Raw genomic sequence first — 14,993 nt, forward strand, 5'->3', positions numbered from 1 at the left:
TGTCCTCTACCTATCCCCGTAACCTTTCTAGTAGTACAAATAGAACCTGGTCCAATCCCAACCTTTACAGCTTTGGTTCCTCTATCTACTAAAAATTTAGCTCCTTCTCTAGTAACCACATTCCCAGCAACTAAAAATACCTGTGGATAAGTTTTGGAAATAAAAGAAACAAGATCTCCCACATTTTTTGAGTGACCATGAGAACTATCTACAACTATTACATTAGCTCCTGCTTCTACAAAACTTTTTATTTCCTCTTTTGTATTAGAAACACTTACAGATACTGCTATAGGCTTGCTTGATCCGAATTCTTCAAATAATTTTGAAATGTTTTCTATATTCTCTTGAGTAGTAAAATTTTTGTGTAGAGGGGCACAACCACCAGCAATAATCATAGCCCTAGCCATTTCATAGCTAGTAATTGTGTCCATTGCCGCAGCAAATATTGGTAAAGATAAAGTCAGATTTCCTCCTAACTTAAGAGAAAGATCTACATCTGAAGGAACTATAGAAGATTCTGCAGGCTTAATAAGAATGTCCCCAAAAGTAAGGGATCATTCCATTCGTTTTATTTTTTCCTCAAATGAACCCATCTTTAAACTTTAAACAATTCTTAAATTTTCTGAACAATAAATTAAATTTTTTTGTTTTGGTTTTTGGTCTGTAAAGGAAATTAATGCATTTGAAACTCCTAACTGTCCCACAAACATAAGTGACATTAGAACTGTCTTGCCAATGAAATTACTTTTATCGGATATTCCTGCAGACAATCCTGTAGTTCCAAATGCTGAAGTTGCTTCAAACATAACATCAGAAAGAGTTGTAGCTTCTTTAGTATCCGTTGTAACCATAAGAACTAAAGCGGAAATAATCATAAGTATTGTAGAAACTATGAATACATTACAAGATTCAACCACAATCTTTTGATCAATAGTTCTTGAATAAACAGATAAATGTTCTCTCCCTATAAATGTGTATCACATTCTTGCAAAAATAATAAAAATTGTGATTGTTCTAATTCCTCCTCCTGTAGAAGCGGGAGATGCCCCTATTGACATAAACACAGATAACAATCACTTAGTAGGTTCAGTAAGATGATTAGTGTCTATGGAAGTAAATCCTGAAGATCGTGTAGAAAAAGTTAAATAAATTAAATTTCAAATCTTATTTAAAGCCTCGTTAGATCCTCAACCGTAATTAGAAGCTGTTATTCCATGACAACTTCCATTTCCACACTTAAATAAAGAATGATCAAATTTAATAGAAATAACTGTTTCAAAAAGAAGAGCTAAAACTATTCCTATCAAAGCTATTCATAAATATGTGCTTAAGGCAATCTTGGAAAATAAGCTAAGGTTTGCTTGTAAATTCTGTTTTTTATTCTTTCGGTAAATATAGAAATCATAAAAGACTGGATAACCAATACCACCTATTATTGATTCAACTAATAATACGACTGACAAAAAATTATTTGCATCAGTTCTAAACGGAATAATTGAATGCTTTCCAATTATGTCGAAACCAGCATTATTTGCTGCGGAAACTGAATGGAATAATCCAGCTCAAAAGCTTTTTAAAATATCTCCTTTGAATCCAGGAGAAGAGGTTGAAGAGGTACCATTTTCTGTAAGTGGAGTTGCAAAAAAGAAAAAGATAGTTAGAAGAATACAACCTATAATTTCCGTAATAAGTAAAAAGAAAATTCCTGTCTTAACCACAGGCAAAGATTCAACCCTCTTATAACTTCCCCTTTCCATATGTAAAAATCTCCTTTGCTCCACACTGTAAGAACCCTTCTTAATTCAAGTTCAAAGGAAAATCAGAATTGTTAAAAATCCCATTCCCCCAGTCTGAATAAGGACAAGAATTACAAGTTGGCCAAAAAAATTAAATGTTTCTGAAGTGGGTTTAATTGTTAATCCTGTGTTTGTAAAAGCTGAAACAGCTGTAAAAAGACAATCGAATAAACCTAATTTATCTGAGGAACTTTGTGAAAAAGGAGTTCAAAGCAAAAATGCTCCTGCAATAATGATCAGAGCATATATTCGAAGAATCTTCTGATACTGTGTAGCTCCAAGCAGACGCTTTCATCATGATTTTTTAGAAATAAATTGCGATTGTTCAACTAGCCCCATAAATAAATATATTTTGCATAAAAATAAGGTTTAACATTATTGATACGGTAAAAGGAATAAAGGTATCTTGGGTATTTTCAATTCAAAAGACGAAAAACCATCTCAGGAATATTGTTTGATTGGTTTAAATAGATTTAACTACGAAATAGGTTTAATCCTTTTAAAAGAAGGACATAAGGTTACTGTTATAGACATAGATCCTAAAAAAATAAATAATCTAGGAGAACAATTTACAGAATCAGTTGTTTGTGACTGTACAAACTTGAATGACCTTTCAGATTTAGGTATTCAACATTTTGATTATGTAATTCTCGGGATCACAGATATGGAAACTTCTGTGGTTACTGCAGCAAATCTAAAGGAATTAGATGTTAAGAAGATAATGTGCAAAGCAAAAGATGAGAAACATAGGCGTATTCTTAAATTTTTAGGTATAGATGTGTGTTTTATTCCCGAAGAAGAAGTAGCTGTTAAAGTAGCTTATAAAGCTATGCATGATCTAAACGTGGATACATTCTCTTTTGATGAATCAAACAAAGACGCCCTAATTATCAATATACCCGCTTTAAATTCAAATATTTGAAATAAAAAAATTAGTGAATTAGAAGGACTTAAACCTATGGCAGCAATAATGATCAGTATTAAAAAGAAAAATGGTAAAGTGATTATGCCTGTAGGTGGAGAGAATGTAATTGACGAAGGGGATATAGTATGTATTCTTTGCCACAAAAACAATCTTAAAAATGTTAAACAATTGTTTTCTGCCTCTTAATTTACACTCCTGGAAGAAGAATAAGAACTATAGAATCTATTTGTTTGGATCAATTTATGATCCATATTTTTCTTCTTCAAAGAATCTGCCAGAGAAGGTTTTGAAAGACTGTTATTTTCATTAAATAAGTCATATCTAAATGGAGAAGTAAATAACATTATTTTTCCCACATATCTATCCTGACCAGAAATAACATTATTTCACTCTGTAGATCCTTCATACATACCTATCATTACTTTCTCATTTCCCTCGTGTTTCTTTGTAAGAGCAATCATTCCTCTAGCATCTTTGAAATTTAGATTCGGAACATTAAGGTTATGGGAAATATCCAAATATTTATTTCCTCCTAATTCAAAATCTTCAGTCAATTTAATATCCCCCCGAAAGTAAAAATCCCCAAACATTGCGTTATTTAAACTTTCCGCATAGAAATAAGAATGATTTATATGCATTTCCTTTCATCTAGCAATCGCTTTAGGCTCTGATTCCAAAAATTGAACTAAATTCATATCATTAAGTTGTTTTTGCTTTCTTGTATTATCTATAGCATTCTTTTCTATATCTAAAGTTGCTCCTGTAGATTTAAATCCAGAAAACATAATTGTTTTTTCACTGGATTTCTGCTTAGTAGACTTGTTTTGAATTCTAAATTTAACTACCAAAACTCCACTGAGATCATTTGGATAAAAAACTAAATCAATTATTTCATATTTTGAAGATTTTGAAGGTGTAGTATTTTGTGACTGAGAATACTTGTCATAAAGATCAAGATCAAAATATTGTTCTAAAGTTGTTTTGTTGGAAATTTCTGAAGGAAACTTTTTCTGAATTTCAGAATCTTTATCTGCTTTTTGATCTGCTTTAATAAACAAATTATCCATAGTAATTGAATCAGTTTCTTGAGAAGTCAATCTACTTCAACCACCCATAAAAACAGAGTCAGTCTTGCCGGCAACCAAATTCATATGTGTGTTTAAAACTTTAGGAATTCTGGTTTCCTTTGAATAAAGTTTTTGTAAATAAGACATAAAAGGATGTCTTATGTCGCTAGCTTTAAGTTTGAGTTTTAAAACTGCAAAATCTGTTGCAATTTTTCTATCTCCAATTTTTTCTGTCCATATTGGTATTTGAGAATGAATATCCAATAATTGCTTTTGTATATAACTATTGGAATGAAAATTAAGATTTAATAACCTTTTATTTATTGATAAATCTATACCTGCATAAACTACTGAGACATTTTTCTTATCTACTTCAAAATAATGAGGTTTTTTAATGCCATAATCCATATGCTTAAATGCTTCATTTGTAGTATCTAATCTATACAAGTAATCTTGAGTAATCTTACTATTTTGGTTTTTTTCATCCGCCAATGGAAATGGATGAGAGAAATAGAATTTTTTACTTCCATTTGTATCTCCTTTACTTTCAAGCGTTACTTCGTTTGTTGCATCATTTACTTCAGATCCTCAATTGTTAATTTGTGAAAATAATTTCTTCACAAAGGAAAATGAAGTTCCCACAAGAAAAATGATGTCTTCTCCTGAAAATAAATATCTAGGAGTATAAGAAAGTCGTTCTGGATCATCTTTATCTACATGATCAGGATACAGCACATTTAAAAGAAATGCATTTGAATATATTCCTTGATCTGCATTGCTAGAATCTCCTCAATAAAGATTAAATGAACCATTTAAAAGGTAATCTCTTATTCGGATAGAGTCATCTTCAATGGAAGTTTTATAAATTACTTTTGAATTTCCAAAACGAGTAAATAATCGTTCATTGTCATAAAAATTATGGTCTAATTCCCCTTCTGAAAGGGGGGAAGACATAAAGTAAACTGAAGGTAAAGCTAACGAAGAAAATAAAAATAGAGGTAAGAGACCCTTACTAAACATCAAATATGTTTACCAGGTCAAATTATATTGCTTTATTTACAGAACCAAACATTGTAAGCTTATCTTTAATCACTTGACATATAGCTGTATAACCAGGTTTTAATAATTTTCTTGGATCAAACCCTTTAGATTCCCTATTTACATCTCCTCCTGCTTCAATATACCCTCTAGTTGCCGCAGCAAAAGCAAGTTGAAGTTCTGTGTTCACATTAATTTTGGCAATACCTAAAGAAATAGCCTTTCTTATTTGTTCTTCATCAATGCCTGTTCCTCCATGCAATACAAGAGGTTTCTTTACAGCCTCAGAGATCTCTTTTAGTAAATCAAAATTAAGACCTTTTCAATTTGCTGGATACGGACCATGCATGTTCCCAATTCCTGCTGCAAGCATAGATAAATCTAAAGAGGACATTCTTACACATTCACCCACATCAGCATTTTCTCCTGCTCCAACAATCCCATCTTCCTCTCCTCCAATAGTTCCAACTTCTAATTCCACTGAAATGCCTCTTGAAGTAGCTAATTCAACAATTTCCTTTGATTTCTCAAAATTCTCTTCAATAGGAAAATGGGAACCATCAAACATAACTGAACTAAAACCAGCCTCTATAGCTTTTTTGCAACCTTCATAACTTCCATGATCAAGATGAAGAATTATTGGAACTGAAATGTTTAAATCAACAATCATTGCTTTCACAAGATCAGCAACTGTTTTAAAACCTCCCATGTATTTAATAGCTCCTTCAGAAGCACCAATAATTACAGGAGATTTAAGCTCTTGAGCTGTAGTTAGAATTGCTTTTGTTCACTCAAGATTATTTGTATTGATTTGAGCTACTGCATAACCGTATTTATAAGCTTCCTGAAGAATATTTTTTGCACTTACTAAAGCCATAAATTTATTTTTTAATTTTATTTGGAAAATTTAGCAACTTCAACCGAAGCTAATTTTATCATTCTTTCATGCAATTTATACCCTTTTGAAAAAATACTTAAAATTTTGTTATCCAAAGATTCATCATCAACTTCTTTTATAGAAGTGGCTTCCATAATGTTTGAATCAAATTCTTGGTTTAATTCCGGACTAATAGTTGTGATTCCGAAATCCTCAAGTAAATCACTGAACTTAGTCAAAAACATTTTGAACCCCAATAAATAATTAGAAACTTGAGGATCAGTTATTGAAAGAATTACACTCTCAAATTGAGAAATAACTTCGGCCAATGAAGCTAATGGTTTCTCATTTAAGTATTTCTTCAAATCCTCAAACTCCTTCTTATATTTTTCTGAAATTTCTTTTTCCTTTTTGAGAATTATCTCACTCGCTTCTTTAGATTTCTTCTCTACAAATTCAAGTAGCTTCTTTTCTGACTCCTTTTCTAGTAAAGCTATTTTCAATTCCAGTTTTGCAATTTCCTCTTTCAACAACTGCTCTTGAGAAGGTTGCTCAACCTCCTTTTCTTCTTGCTCTACTTCGGTAGATTTAGTATCTTTTTCTTCCTCTAAAAACATCTAAACTCTAACTATTTTATATGCGATACAAAAAATAACTAATTTTCATTTTGCAAAATCTTTTTAGCATTTTTAATTCAATCGCTTGATTCTTTTGTTGTGACTTCACTCAAAGATTTAAGTACTTCTTCTTGAGCCTTACTTATAGTTGGAATTCCTGTAAATTTAATTTCCACAATCAAACTACCAGAATAATTGGAACTAACAATTCCAGGGCCTACTTTAAATTTATCTCCGGAATTAGTTCCTGCAGGAATCTTTAAAACCTTAATTCCATCAAAAGAAGGAAATTCTACCGTTCCCCCAAAAATAGCAGTAAATGGGTTTACATATGCTTTTGTGTAAATGTCATAATCCTTTCTCTTGAATATAGAAGAAGGTCTTACATGAACTTTAATAGAGATTTTTAAATCCATAATTTCTCCTCTTTCTCAAAAAGAAATTGCTTGTTGATCTTTTATTCCTGCGTCAATTTTTACGTATACGGTTTTCTCTTTGGCAACTGTCCCTGCACCTTTACATGTTCTACATTTTTTTATGATTGATTTACCCTTACCCCCACAACGACTACATGTTCTTTGAGTTCTAATAACCCCAAGAATACTTTGTCTTACAACAGATTCTCTACCGGTCCCTTTACAACCAGAACACACATTAACATTTCTTTCATCCCCAGACAAAGCCCCTGTTCCAGCACAATCTGGACATTTAGCTGCTGTTTTAAAAGAATATTTATATTTAGTACCTCTTACAGAATCTAAAAAAGAAATCTCAATTTCATCCGTGTAAACACTGTGTCTTTCAGTTTGTCCTCCTGATCCACTTGAAAAAAAATCTGAAAATCCTCCAAAACCATTAAACATTTCAAATATATCCTCTGCTCCAGTTCCTCCAAAACCTCCGGGCCCTTCTTCATAACTTCCAAATTGATCATATCTACTTCTCTTTTGTTCGTCCCCCAACACTTCATAAGCCTCATTTATAGCTTTAAATCTCTCTTCCGAACCTGGTTCTTTATTTACGTCTGGATGGTATTGTTTTGCTAATTTTCTAAACGCTTTTTTAATGTCTGAAGAACTCGCGTTTCTCGAAACACCTAGAATTTCGTAGTAATCCTTTTTAGGCATCTACAAAGTAGATTACTTATTTTTTAATAGTTCTTCTGTCAAAGATCTTGCAAGGGGTTGATAGTGAGAAAATTGCATTGTATAAATACCTCTTCCCTGAGTAAATGATCTAAGAGAAGTTGCATAACCAAACATTTCCTTAAGGGGAATTTTGGCTTTAATAATTTGAGCATTTTCCACTTGTTCTGTACCTTCAATTTCGCCCCTTCTTGAAGTAACGTCACCCATAATTGAGCCAAAATATTGTAAAGGAACTGTTATTTCTACATTCATAATTGGTTCAAGAAGAATAGATTGACATGCTTTACTTGCTTCCTTAATAGAAAGAGAAGCTGCGATTCTAAAAGCCATCTCGTTTGAGTCCACATCGTGATAAGACCCATCAAATAAAGTAGCTTTTATGTCAATAATTGGATATCCAGCAAATGGTCCAGACTTCATAGCATCAATAAGACCTTGTTTTATGGATTTAATATATTCCTTAGGAATTTTTCCACCCACAATCTTGTCAACAAACTCGAAACCTTTGTCTGGATTTGGTTCAAAACGAATTCAAACATGACCATAGTTACCTCTACCACCACTTTGCTTAATGTATTTACCTTCCACTTCTGCCATCTTAGTAAATGTTTCCCTGAAGGCCACTTGAGGTTGTCCAATATTTACTTGAAGATTAAATTCTCTTTTCATACGATCAATAAGAATTTCAAGATGAAGTTCCCCCATACCTGAAATAATGGTTTGCCCTGTTTCCGTATTTGTGGAAATTTTGAAAGTTGGATCTTCCTCAGATAATCTTGCAAGAACCATAGACATTTTTTCTTGGTCAACTTTAGTTTTCGGTTCAATAGCCAAGGAAATAACTGGTTCTGCAAAATTCATAGATTCGAGAATTACAGAATTGCCCTTAACCGTTAGTGTATCTCCTGTTCTTGTATTTTTAAGACCAACAATTGCACAAATTTCTCCGGCTTGAATACTTTCTATTTCTGTTCTATGATTTGAATGCATTTGAACAAGACGACCTGCTTTTTCGGGAGCATCCTGTGTAGTATTGTAAATTGCGCTTCCTTTTTTAAGAACACCAGAGTAAACCCTTATAAATGTCAATCTACCCACAAATGGATCTGTAGCAATTTTAAAAGCCATACCAACAAACTCTCCATCAACAGTGTTTTTTACCGCTATTTGATTTCCTGATTTGTCAAAAGCTGGTGTAGTTTCTAAATCTGCAGGACTTGGTAAATAATCAATAATGGCATCAAGCAAAAATTTAACCCCTTTATTTTTGAAAGAAGATCCACAAAGAACAGGAAACAATTTGGTTTGAATGGTTCCTTTTCTAATACATCTTTTGATTTCCTCTACAGTTACTTCCTCTCCACCCAAATATTTCTCCATAACTTCTTCATCAAAAACTACTGCTTCGTCTATAAGTTCTTGATGTAAAGAATCAACTGTTTCTTTTAAATCTGCTGGAACTTCAATCTCTTTATAGTTTTCTTCTTGATTTCCATCAAATTCATAAGCTTTTTTGGTAACGATATCTACTATTCCTCTAAATTCACTTTCCTTACCAATATTTAATTGAAGTAGAACAGATTTAACTTTAAGTTTGTCCTTAAGAGATTGAACAGATTTAAAAAAATCCGCACCAATCTTATCCATCTTGTTACAAAAGATAATTCTAGGAACAGCATATTTAGTTGCTTGTCTTCAAACTGTTTCTGTTTGTGGTTCCACTCCCATTTGAGAGTCAAGAACAGCCACAGCTCCATCCAAAACTCTAAGAGATCTTTCTACTTCTACTGTAAAGTCCACATGTCCTGGAGTATCAATTAAGTTAAGTTGATGTTCTTTCCAACTAACAGAAGTTGCAGCCGCTGTAATGGTAATTCCCTTCTCTTTCTCTTGTTCCATCCAGTCCATGGTTGCTGCTCCATCATGAACTTCACCAATTTTGTAAGTTTTTCCTGTATGAAAAAGAATTCTTTCGCTTGTAGTAGTTTTTCCGGCATCAATATGGGCCATGATACCGAAGTTTCTAATGAAACGAAGATCTTTAGAGGATGACATATAAAAAAACTATTAGAACCTGAAATAAGCAAATGCTTTATTGCTTTCAGCTGTTTTTATTGTTTCATTCCTTTTCTTAATTGAAAGTCCTGAATTATTGTAAGCATCTATTATTTCTCCCGCAAGAGCTTCCACTATTGTTCTTTCTTGTCTTTTTCTACTAAATGTAATTAATCATCTAAGAGATAATGTTTCTTTTCTTTCTGGGGAAGCTTCCACAGGAACTTGATAATTTGCTCCACCAATTTTTCTTGTTTTAAGTTCTATATTAGGAGCAATATTTTTAAGAGCAGTTAAAAACACTTCCAGAGGATTTTTAGCCAGTTTCTTTTCAACTAATTCAAGGGCTGAATAGAAAATTCTTTGAGCCAGAAACTTCTTACCATCCCACATAATCATGTTGATGGCCTTTGTAACAACCTTTGAGTTGTAAACAGGATCTGCCGGTAATATTCTTAACTTTAAACCTCTATCCTTACGCATGACTACGATTTAGGTTTTTTAGCTCCATATTTAGATCTTCTTTGATTTCTTTCAACCCCAGCAGTATCAAGTTTCCCTCTTACTATATGATATTTAACCCCCGGCAAATCTTTTACTCTACCTCCCCTAAGTAAAACAACATGGTGTTCTTGTAAGTTGTGTCCTTCCCCAGGAATATAAGCGAGAACTTCATAATTATTTGAAAGTCTAACCTTTGCATACTTTCTAAGAGCTGAGTTAGGTTTTTTAGGAGTCATTGTCCCAACCCTGATACAAACTCCCCTTTTAAATGGAGAAGGTTTAATTGTTGTTTTTTTGTTGATTGAATTTCAGGATCTTAAGAGAGCCTGTGATTGAGATTTCTTATTCTTTTTTACTCGTTTATTCCTGATAAGTTGTGATATTGTAGGCATGCTTTTAACTACAGTATATTCTGACTATATTATGCTATTTAAGTCACAAAAAATTATAAATTGTTTAAACATAGTTCATTCTATTTAGAAACTTATTTATTAAAAAAACCATACAAGTTATTTTCCTGTATATATTTATAAACTTTAGGATTAAGAGAAGAAGCAGTTTTTATATTTCTAACTTCACTGGATGAAACATCTCATAAATCATTGTCCATAAATATTGTTTTCAAATTTCTTGTTTTTTTAAATTTTACTTTTCTTTTGAATACCACTAAATTTACAAGTTCACATATTTGCTCATAATCTTGCCAAGTATCTATTGTCAGTCAATTATCTTCACCAATTATGAAAAATAATTCATCCTGTTTATATAACTCTCTAAAGTATCGTATTGTTTCTATGCTTTCAATTGCTTCTTTTCTATCCAGCTCATATTCAGAAATAGAACATTTATCAAAAAGAACAAGATTAAGCATATTTAACCTATGCTCTGAACTGCAATATATATCTGATGCTTTATCTACAGATCTATAACAAGGTATGAAAATTAGCGAATCGAGATTAAGTTTCTCTATGGAGTATTTAGCAACGAATTCGTGTCCTTTATGTACAGGATTAAATGAACCTCCAAATAACCCTATTCTCATTTAAAAGTTATAAGTTTTGAATTTTGCCTATATTGTCTTCCTTGTTTAGCAAAATTTTCTCCATTTAATTTCACACAATCCGCACAAAAAGTATTTTCAATTTGCAGTAAATATTCTCCAACACCATAAACATCTACTGGAGCTCCTTGTTCTTCAAACATCATTATTTTTTCTGGAGTAAATCCGGAAGATACACATATTTTTACGTGTTGTCCCCCCTCTTTATCTAATGCTTCTCGAAGTCTCTTTATTTGATTAACTGTGACTCCATACTCATTTTCTTCGCTACCAAACATACAATCTCTCATTCCTGCAGAAGTATCAACTCTAACTCCAAACAATTGCTTTCCAAAAGCTTTAAGAACACTTATTGAATCTTTAATCACATCATTATGAAAATCCACCAAAGCTATAAGTTCTTCTTCAGGAAATAAAACAGAATAATGTTTCATGACAGACACTAAATCTCCTTTAAAGTTCTGAATTACTGCATGAGGTATAGACCCATAAATTTTGCATTCCTTGTTAGGGGACTGAGCTTTTGAAGAAAAGGATCTTATCCCCCCAACAAACATAGCTTTACCGTCTCTAACTTGATTGCAATAGTGATCTGATCTATCAGACATGCAAACAATCTCTTTAGTTCCTGCAGCTTTTATACACTTATAAGAATTAGTGGCTATAGAAGTAGCTCTAGCTAGTATTCCATCAATTATCCCTTCATAAATCCCAAAATCTTGATATTTTCCTTCTATTTCTAAAACCACTTCCTTATCTTTAACTACAGTGCCTTCGGGGAGATAACGAACTATAGATTTAGAAAACGAAAGTTTAGTTTTAAGTAAATCTAGAACTTCTCTTATTCCAGCCACAACAGCCAATTCTTTTTTTTGAAAGAACTGAAGAACTATTGTGTGATCCGGGTTAAATTTTTCTACTATGTCTCTAGCTCTAAAGAAATATTCAGAAATACAACTACTATCCATTTCTCCAAACCTTAAACACTATTTTTTTGTGGGAGAAATAAAAACACTACTCCTATCTCAAGGGTGCATTCTTCAATCAGGTCTAGGTTCTTTGATATATAAAGCAAATAAGAAAAACATCAACACAAACACACTAATTGCTGTTAATGAATAACTTGGTCCTGTGGATTTAACATCACGAAGTGCAGATTCAAACAAAGAATAAAAAGCAAATAGTATGTAACCTATACCTCACAGATATGAATAAAAGATTGTGATTCTTTTGGCATTGTTGTTTTCTGGATATTCATGTGGAATGTAAAGAATCACTGTTTGAATACCCATGGAAAAAAAAGCAAATAAAAATACACAAATGAAGATCACTACTGTAGCTGCTGTTGTGGCTTCAGTGCATAATTTAGCAACCAAAGCAATTATCACTCAGAAGAAAACTCCTAAAAATGTACAAAAAGCCACAAAAGGCTTTCTTTGATATCTAGTTTTGTTTCATTTACCTAATGAAAATCCAAATAAACAACCCGAATAAAAACAAATTGTGTACAGAGATTTTCAATCAGCTCAAGATTCTGTAGATTTAACTACTCCTTCATTAATTTTTTCAATAACTTTCGGAGCAACGTTGGATACCATAACTGATGCCACAAGCAAAAAGCTATATCATAAAATTCAAAATCAACAAGATTGTTCCTTAATAATTCCTGAATATGTATTTTGTGGTAAATGTGCTTGATCCAATTCATCCTGTTGACTATCAGTAGTCTTAAAGTTCTTTCCAAACATTCAATAATAAATAAAGGGCAAATAAGACATAGCTGAAAAAATAAGTGCATATCCTTTTCAATTACTTGAAACATTATTAATGATTGAAGGAAACAGAAACATGATGTTCACAGCTAAAGCTCCAACTACATAAGCAAATGAAGTAAATATGGATAAGACACCCTTCTGCTGCAAGTTAAAGAACCTAGAGAGAATTGGTTGTATAAATATGATCAACATGGTCCCCCCACAAGCCATAATCATTCGACCTGCTATGAATAAACCTAAATTGGGAGCGAATATAAGCGGAAAAGATACTGTATTTAAAAATAAAGCTATAACCACTGCATATTTATGACTTAACTTAGTCATAAATCAAGCCACAGATATTGTTGCTATACCCCTAGCAAACAATAAGGAATAGTTTACGGATTCAAGAACTGTAGATTTACCATTGTTTCCTCCTGAAATAACCCCAAAGTCATTCCCCCATCCTTTCTCAAGTTTGGACATGATAAGCCAGTTCATACAAAAAGTCATGTAACCAAAAAACAGCAAAGCTCACATGAACAAACCATGCCAGAATTTTTGCTTTTCTGTAGCTACTTCTAAAAACGTTGGGCCTTGAGGCTTGATCTTTAAAAACACTTGAAATATTTCTAAATATAAAGGCTTTTCTTAAACATGTTATGTTTTAAACGACAAACAAACAAAAATATAAATACATGCTTAATAAAATAAAAAACAATTTGTGAAGATTGAAGAAAAGTAAGTTGTTTTGTTTAAAGCAAAATCTTTAAAGGTCGAAATTTTAAGAAAGAATCTCGGAAATACGGAAAAGATCCGTCAAATAAAATCTTGAGAATTTGTTTTATTTGTAATTGGTTGTCATCTTAAACAAATTATTGAATTACTTATAGCAACTTTTTATGGACCTCATACTATAGGTTCTTTTTTAAAAATATATCCCCTAAATACAGATCTTTTTTGAGCACTAGTTTGTAAGGTTTTTATAGGATTCATAACTATTGGTTACTTTTTTATTAAGTACAAAGATAGGGTAATAATTCGAAATACAGCTATATATTGATTGTTCTCTGTAGGGAATGGACTAGCCTCAAATTATGCAAGATTCGGAATTATTCCTATTGAGGTTGCGGGCCTAATAACAATCATTATTTATTTCTTATTGTTTTTATACGCATTTGCTTGAGATGGTCACAATTGAGATTGTTTGATGATGCTCTTCTATGAGAAATTAGAAATAGATGAAACTACTGGTCGAATTTATAAAACTCCATGAACCAAATTCTCTAGAAAAAGAATTGAACAATTATTTATGTGATCAATTGTTATTGTTGTATCCGCTATTGTTATTTGTCAATCTCTACTTTATTTAATTCATTTAATCATCAACATAATTACCCGAACAGAAAGAAGTTCTATGCAAATTTCTCAAGAGACAAGAAATCAAACCAGAATTAATGAATTAGCTAAAGAAAATTTAATTGCAATGCTTATGAGTGCATTAATTATTGCCCCTGTGACTGAAGAATTAGTATTTAGAAAATGCTTAATGCAATTGGGCGGAAAACACGAAATGATAGGAATTGCACTTAGTGCATTTGCATTCGGTTTAATTCATTTAAATAGAGAACCAATAATAAAAATGATTCCTTATTCATTATATGGATGTACTTTTGCGATCATGATGTGAGCTACCAAAAACATGTGGCCTGGGGTTTTATGTCACTTTCTATTCAATTTGTTAGCAACAATAAATATTATGCTATTCAAATAGATAGAAGTAAAAGTCGTTAAGCTAATAGAAGTCTTCTTATGAGAACCTGTAAATAAACTAAGAATTTAATTAACTCTTAAATTGAATTTTTAAAGTATCAAGAACTACAGCACCACCATGCAGTTTTATAAGTTTTACACCCTCACAAGATCTACCAAATAAACTGATATCGGCAACACTCATTCTCATCAGTCTTCTTTTTGAAACAAGAATGAAAGCATCTTCTTCTTCCTTAACTAGATAACCTCTAACAACCAAACCTGTCTTTTCTGTAACTTTTTGAGTTCTAACACCAACCTTTTTACCCTTAGATATTGCTGTAAATGCATCCGCCTTACTTACCTTACCTTTTCCTTTATCACAAATTGTTCAAACAAG

Source organism: Rattus rattus, unplaced genomic scaffold (genome assembly GCF_011064425.1).
Source record: "Rattus rattus isolate New Zealand unplaced genomic scaffold, Rrattus_CSIRO_v1 PGA_scaffold_45, whole genome shotgun sequence".
Classification (NCBI taxonomy): domain Eukaryota; kingdom Metazoa; phylum Chordata; class Mammalia; order Rodentia; family Muridae; genus Rattus; species Rattus rattus.